Raw genomic sequence first — 8,530 nt, forward strand, 5'->3', positions numbered from 1 at the left:
TGCTTCTTCCCATTATCATCCCATTCTCTTCAAAATCATGAAATGCACATCCAAGTGCTTCCCTTTTTCAGAGATGCTCTGTCCCATTCCCAAGCCTTGGTACTACACTGCATAATGAGAACACAGCTCCTGTTGGGCCCTGTAGGTGCACTGGCAAAAAAGCCATCACATTACTTGCAGGCAGGACACCAAACAAAAACAAAATGATTGGTGCCCATTTGCGCACTTGGCTCTACTTCACAGAGTTTGAGGGACTTCAGCAGGCCATAGGCATTCAGACACAGGCTACATCTTTTCTCTGTGATAAAGGCTTCTGACTGTTCATAATATGCTTGAAAATTAATCCATAGCTTTATATTTTAGTAAATATGTTATATTTTTAGCTTTGCTGCAACTCAACATCACTGCAGACGGAAGACGCTGTCATATTAATTCCTACAGAATTAATTATAGCATTAAACCAAATTTAATTCTCCTCTGGCACCTGATTTGCCCCCATAATCCAGCAGCTAGACACAAGGCACAAGTGAAGGGACAAAAATCCAACTACAGCAGGAACCTGCATTTCTGAAACTACCTATCTCAGACAGCAGCACTGTGCTCCCTTTGGCAAAAGCAGCCATCCTGAGGAAGAATTTATCTTTTCAATGACAGGCAGCAGTGTGCTAGGAGCCTAGAAGATGGTCTTTTGGCTGCATACTTTTTCTCCTCAGAAACTCTCCCAAAGAGCTCTGTGTTGCTCAGCTCTTGCCAAGGGTAACCAGTAATGAGGTTGCATTTTGATCTTGTTTATACTTTGTAGAGTTTTTCCCTCTATATAAACCTACTTTTATAAACTACACAAGGTGAGTTACTGTCTGATCATTCAGCTAAGAGGATTTTCCTTTTATACAGAGCCTTCTTGGGTGCTCACATTATGTCTGATCAGGAACTAAATCTGGTAGTCTCAGAACATTTGTGCTTTAAACATCACCGTGGAGTTGTGTTTGTTAAACCTGAAGCATTGCAGAGTTTTTGCTTGCAATCCCAGCTATAATGGTGGGAAAACTGCAGCTCACTCTGATAGCAGTGCTGGATATCTCTACATCTGCTCTTTTTGAAACATTTTTATAGGAGAAGTAGATGTTACAACAGTGTTTGTGTCATGATGAGAGAAGAGAAAGGAACTGGATAGGGAAGAGGACCCAACGTAGGACTCTTGACAGCAAAGCATGCCATGCTGACCTTGATGCTGTGATGAATTATATCTGTCAGATGGACATGGTCTTCCCTTTTGGTTGCTGATCAGAAAATGGAAACATTGCATTAAAAACACATTTCAAGTTACAACTCCACCAAACTTCTAACTAAAATGTTGCAGATATTTAAGGAAAATTTAGAAGTGGAGATAAATAGATATGTCTATTTGCCTAGATCTGGGCTGAAGATAAAGTCAACACTAGCAAAGCCACACTGAAATCTGGGCACGGGTTTCCAATCATGCTGTCAATCTCCTCTTCAAGGTGAGGTCCCAGCAGACTGTATGGGTTGCTGAACTCTGTCCTGTGATCCATGAAAAATTAAGCTGAAGATGCCTGAAGGAGCTGGCTTTTTTTCTCTCTGTCTAAGACCTAAATTATTGGTGCTGTGCTAATAAAATCCATTAAGCTTATCTGAACAAATCTTTCTGTAATTTCATAAATCACTTAACAAATGTGTGAACTCAACTGTGCTGTTCCTTAGTTAAAACCTGTAACAGCTGACTAATACATAGGCAAGTAATGCTGCTGGTTAATGCAGTTTGAAACCAAAGGGCATGTGGGTGAAGAAGTGATCCGAGGACAAAAATCTTCAGAACAAAGGATGCCTGTCAGGAATTTATGAAGTGAGTGGGAGTGGTGAAGAGAGGGATTGATCACCTTCAAAACATCTCCTATTAGGAAAAAGCAAAGCCTCTGAGATGGCACCAAAGCAGGTTCTAAACTGCCTGATCTGAAAGCACTGCTTGCTCACAGTTCATACGGCTTCCCCCAGCTTTACTTTAGCAGCAACTCAGCAGAGAGCATATACCAGCAGCCATTTCTCATCTCAGGTCTGTGTGTGTATGTGTGTGCACATTTATTACATCTCTTCCTCAGCTTGCTGCAGCAGAACCACGGTCTTGGGGCAGAAGCATAAGAGGTGGAACATTTCACAGTGCTTAAGGCAATTGAGAGTAGGGTTTCTTCATCTGTGTCAGAGCATGTGGTTGTTTCTTTGTGCTCCTTGCAGCTGCATCTCAAGAAAGGCTGTCCTGATTGAGGACAACTTGACAGGTAGGCTGTGGGAGGTAGTGCCTCAGTTTCTGGGTGGCATTTAGTAAGGAGACATTTAAATGGAGTTTTGTGCCATAGGATTTGCAATAGGGAAGAAAAAAGGGTAGTCAGAAAATCTTCACCTATCCTTCCTCTCCTCCCCCACCATGCCCAAAAGTGATAAAAAGCTCCACGCTGAGGTGGTGAGTCACAGAAAACACAAGTGTAGGATGGACAATGCCACACAGGGATGACATTTCATGTGCCTGGTCTGGGCATCAGACTCTCTTCACCGGGCATAGCATTATCTCAACAGTGAACTCAGCTATGGCAGCCTGCAAGGTTGAGAGCTCAGTGTGTTCCCTTAATAAAGGGGAAATCCTTTTTTTTTAAGGACTGTAACCCAGAACAGTGTCAAATCAAGGAAAGAGAAAACCTCTTAGAGGTGCCACCATCTCCTTGTATAAACAGGCAGTGTGGAACAACAGGCTCAGTGATTTTCCAAATCCCCCCTCAAGACAATGTGAATGAGCAAAGGTAGCCATGCCCAGGTAAGCAAGCACAACAGGGGCAATTCAGTGCGCAACTTGGCAGCTGATTTCCCAAGGAAGGTTGATCAATTGGCCAGGATGGAATGAAAATAAAGAAGACATTTTAGTAGCTGGGAAGGGGCAGATAGACAAACCCTATCCCTTAGGGGAATACAGTAATATTTCAATGACAGAATGGCTCTTGGTTGGTGTTGAAAGACCAATATACTCTGAAACAGAATCACACCTTCCCTACAACTTTCTGGAGCTAAGAAGCTGCCTCATAAAACAACTATAGTATACCTACATAGAATTGATTTGGGATATTATTAAAATGCTGACTTAGTCACCAGGATTTAGGACATGGCTAATATCTCTGCAAAGCAACAAGTCAGAGCGTACCAATTAGACAGCCATAAGCAGCACCAGCTTGATTTAGTAATCATCTTAAGTGAATCAGAAAGCAGATGTGTATTTAGTTGATAACAGCAAGGAAATTAAGTCTCTAAGACCTCAACTAGGGAGGACGGTGGAAGAAAACAGAATTAACTAATAGCAACATCTTGTGGTAAAACTCTAGAGAAAAAACAGAAACTTCAGTTGCCAGGAACATAAAGTAGTATTCGTTGGAAGCCCATGTGAGACCTAAAGTCTTCTACTAATTAGTGTGAATCTTTTATGCTTACCTACATACGAAGATGCAAATCTTCAGAAACCTCACAAAAGGGGAAGGGGGCTGAAGTTGTGTAGAGGAAACCAGAGGGTCGGTTGACTGTGCCAGAAAACATTGAGAGTAGGACTGTGTCCCGAGTGGGACCTAATGCAAACAGTACACTCAACCCCACAGTATTTCTGTGCAGTATTGCTGCCTCCTAGCAGAGTAAGTAAGTGACACTGACATTTTTCTAATCAAGTAACCATCAGACAGGTGATAGCATTGAGTCAGGAAAGAGAATCAGATGCAGGAGTAGGGACAAAAATAGTTACAACCAACGTGTAATGCAGACCCAAAGTTTATCCATAAAATAGGGCTGCGGATGAGGTTTCCTAAAACAAAAGGTCCAGGGTTCATCCAGGAAACTTGGTCAGGGTAGCAAAGGACAAGGAAGAATAGAAAAGAAATGAGAAATGTCAAGGTACTCAATGTCTTCTTCACATTGGCCTTGACATTTGTTTTCCCAAGCCCCTGATACCAGAGGGAAAGTCTGTAGCAAGGAAGTCTTATCTTGGTGGAGGAGGACCAGGTTAGCAAGGACTAACATAAACAAAGTGGGTTCCTGTCAACTGGAAAATGACAAACATCACTTCTGTCTTCAAGAAAAGCAGGAAGGATGACCTACAGAAATATGGGCTAGTCAGCCTTGCTTAAAATCCCCAAAAGAGCAATGGATGATCACCTTGTCTTTAGTAAAATTTTTGTCATTGTCTCCCATAACATTCTCACTGATGCATTGACAAAGCACAGACTAGATACATGGACGCAGACTGATTTTCTCAACAGATTGTGATCAGCAGCATGAAGTCCAAGTGGATACAAGTAGCTAGTGGTGTACCCCAGCGGTCAACACTACAAGACCAGTACTATTTAACTGCTACATTAATGTCCTGGAACTGAGGACAACCTCATCAAATTTGCATGTAAAGACACTGAATGTACACTTGAGTCCAAGTAGTGGCACCAGATGGATGTGCTGCTATTCAGAATAATGTAGATAGGTTGGAGAAATGGGTCAATAGGAATCTCACAAACTTCAACAAGAGGAAATGCAAAGTCTTGTACTGAAAAAGAACAACACCTTTATACAAATATTAGCTGTGGTCCAATTGACTGGAAAGCAATTCTGAAGAGAAATACTCTGGAGTCTGGTGGACATCAAGCTAACCAGAACCACAGGAGGCACCCCTTGGCAAAGAAGGCCAACAGCATCCCATTTTTTGTGTGAAGCTGAGTGCTGCCAACAAAGGAAAGGAAATAATATTTCCTCTCTGCTCAGCACTGATAAAGTGATTGTGGAATCTGGCCTTCCTTATACAGGGAGACTTAGGTAAACTGGAGTGGGTCCAGTTAATGGCCAGAAAACTAGTAAAGGGCTAAGAATATTTGACATATGAGGGGAAGCTGAGAGAGGTGGGAAGCATGGAGAAGATAAGGCTCGGAGTGATCTTACAAATATCCAACGGGAAGACTAAAGATGGAGTCAGACTCACAGTGTTGCCTACAGGACAAGAGGCAATGAGCACAAAGTGAAATGCAGAAACTTTCATTTAAGCATAAGAAAAAAGACACAACAACAACATTTTTACTGTGAGACTGGTCGAACACTGGGACAAGTTGCCAAGAGTTTCTTGAGTCATCTTCCATGGAGATACTCAAAACGTAGTTGGACACAGTCTTGATCAACCTTCTCACAGTCCTGCTCCTGTGATATCTGCCCTAGTGGATGCTGCTTTGAGTGGGGAGTTGTACTGGATGGACTTCTGGGGCCCCTTCCAACCTCAGCCACTCTGATCCTGTATCCTCAGGGCTCTGTCAGAGGGAAGGTTGATACAGTCCTCCAAAGAGGAGAGAGGCTTAAGGAAAATAGTAGCATTCCCAGCTGGGTTATTGCACTGGTGGGCTAATTAAACCACAACCTTCTTGTTTTTCTTCCTTTGTAGTAAAAAAAGACAGTGCTTTCATCCAAGTAGCACCATTCCATTTCTAAACCTGCTCCTAAATCCCTTCCAGTGCTGTATACTATATTCCCTGTTGCCAGAGGCAGCTACTTGAAAACAGGATTTTAATTAGTGGAGAAAGTTTCCTAGGCTTCTCATTTCCCTAGCGCTTGTCTTGCATCTCTAAGGGGCTTTCTCTATCCATTATTTACAACCATTCAGGCTCAGAGACCTCCAGCGGAGATCATGCTTTCAGTAAAGGGTGTTCCCAAAACCTTTGATGGCACATTACAAGGCTCCAAAGAAAGGATCACACTTCAGGCCGCTTGAGAGCTTTAGGGCCTGCCTTTCAAAACAGAGATGCCAACCTTGCAAAAACAAAACCTGTGTCTGGAAGGTTCCATTCCTGTGAAAGTGGATCCTCACTCAGTACGTTTTAGTGTGTTTGCCCTGCAGACAACAGACTTGTGATCGTACACTAAGATCTGCTGGTTTGACCATATAATTTGTTTCAGCGAAAATGTCTGCATCCATTTTTAGAAACTACATTTCACCTGCAAGCTGAAGGCTAAGATGATGCCCCTTTGTAAAACAGAGCTTCTGACTTACCCAACAACATAAAGCCAAAATAATAAAGAACTGTATAAAACTGGCACTGGTACTTGTAACTGGTTATAAGGACCTTCTCCTCGTGGAGCAAGAGGAAGCCCAGATTTGACTGCCTGTTTTTTCTCGAAACATTGTGTGCTCTTTCTGGACACAGCACCCTTTCCATCACACCACAGAACAGTCATGGTCCATGGTAATAGAAAATGCACACCAAAGCAGCAATTTCTCATCTGTGAGTGGGCAGTGACAATGTGTCAGATCACAGCTCTGGCTCTGGACAATCTGTGTCTAACTTCCCTGCAAAATTTAATGGAGGAAGTTATTTCTTCTTGACTTACACTAGGTAAAAGTGGCAAGGCTGTCTGCCACACAGAAACATTTCTTCTGGGTGCATGCAAGAGGCATCCTCTTCTTTTGGTGAGCAGGGTACTTAAGTAGCATTTGCCAGCAAATACACATGCTCCAGGAGCCTCTTGCTTTGCAGGCATTGTTTCTTCAGTTCATTATCTATTTATAGCTATTGCTTTTGATCGATGTTTGTATTTAACCTTGCATTTCCTAATTTGTAGGTCAGTCCACATTTACCATGGTTAATTTATTAGGGCAGATTCTTCTTCTCAGCTTGTTGAGGGAGAAAAGTGTATTTAGGAGTTGTAAATCATTCCAAACAGATCTCATCTAGTAACCTTAGTAACCGAGTAACATACTGGAACAAGCAATATTTTTATGATGATATTTTTTCAGTGTGAATAATAGGAAAATAATGATAAAACAACACATTTGGGGATGTGTTTGCCACTAAAAATTGCTCTACAAGCAGCTGCCTCATTTCAGAGCAAAATTCTATCCAATCATCTCCCAGAACCTCTATCAATTGTCCTAAAGTGAAGCTTTTCTCCTGTGTACACAGTAAGGTAATTCCTCTATTAATGGATCCATTATTGCAGAATCTAAGCATATTTTATAGAACTTTGAGTCACAAGCTTTGTTAAATAGTAATGCATGCTGCTTTGATTGAAAGGAGCGTTTGGATTGTCACTTCCATCGATTATCACTTTTTATGGCAAAGAAGAGGTGAATATTTTAAAAGACAGAATCGCAGAACTAGAGACTCGCAGCATGAGGCTGGTAGAGCCCTCTGGGTCCATCTGGTCTCAGCTGTGCTCCAACAGGAACACCCAGATCAGGGTGCCCAGGCCCATGTCTAAGCAGCTTCTGAAGATCTCCAAGGAGGAGACTCCACAGTCTCCAAGCAACTTGTGCCAGTTCTCTGTCACCCACATAGGTCAGGGTGCTGCCTGATGTTCAGGTGGAACCTCCTGCATTTCAGTTTGTGCACATCCCCTTATCTTGGCATTCAGCACCAAAAAAAAAAAAAAAGCCTGGCCATATTCACTGTGCATCCTCCCTTCAAATATTTATAGACATTGATTAAATTGCCCAAGTCTCCTTCTGGCTGAACAGTCCCAAATATACCAGAACTTTTCTTATTGTGTCCAAAATAATCTTGTAGGTCTGGATAAGCATGAGCTTTCTGCATGACACCAGACCCAAAACAATCTTTAGAAGAATCCTTATTCAGCCAGGAGGCACTCAGCTGACTTCAGAGGTTTGATTTGTTCAGATGTTCATTTTGTTTGGAGGAAAAGCCAGAGAAGTGGCTCCTGGCCCATACGAACATCACCACTCCTGCTCCCCAAGGCTCACCCCTAAGTTCAGCTACCCTTCTTGCTGGTGTAGGCCATCTGCTCAGCACTCTGACCTCGGAGCCCTAGACAAAGGCACAGGACTTCTCTTGCACGCATGTGTCAAACGCAGGCATCCAGGACTCAGATTTCTCATCTGAGCATCATGTACTGAGGACACTGAGTTTTAGGGACACGGGTGCCTTTTTGGGTCTGGCCTGATGAAGCTTTTCTCAGTGCACTGAGAGGCTTTGAATACAAATGACAGCCTCTGTGACTTTTCACAGACAAAAGTACTCTGTAAAATCAGCACTAAGTCTCATCACCAGTCCTGCCACAATGTTATGTATGGGCTGAAATACTTCCCTATTCAGTACTGTGGCACTCACAAGGACTAAACAATTATTTGGGCCAAGAACAGCAAAATGCCATGGAAACTGAAGTGGAACATAATACATTCACACAGGGCAGGAATCATTGGCTTTCTCTGCACAGAAAGTGCTATCAGCTCTTGAATAACAACAGGTAGTCAGGACTTCATCTCCTGCCTCATCAGAAAAACAGACCCTCCAGCAGCGTCAACCTCCTAATGCCATGCTCATCCAAGCAGACTGAAAGGCTTGTCAAGGGAGCACAGGGAGAAGCTCTAATCTGCTTTTGATAGCGTAGGTACTCCGCATAAAGCTCAAGATTACCCCCTACGTAAAGATCAAATCACTGGTGACTCATGTAGCAAAATACCGACCTATGTGTTCTCTGGGACACCAGCTTTTCCCTT

Source organism: Meleagris gallopavo, chromosome 3 (assembly GCF_000146605.3).
Source record: "Meleagris gallopavo isolate NT-WF06-2002-E0010 breed Aviagen turkey brand Nicholas breeding stock chromosome 3, Turkey_5.1, whole genome shotgun sequence".
In the NCBI taxonomy this organism is placed as follows: domain Eukaryota; kingdom Metazoa; phylum Chordata; class Aves; order Galliformes; family Phasianidae; genus Meleagris; species Meleagris gallopavo.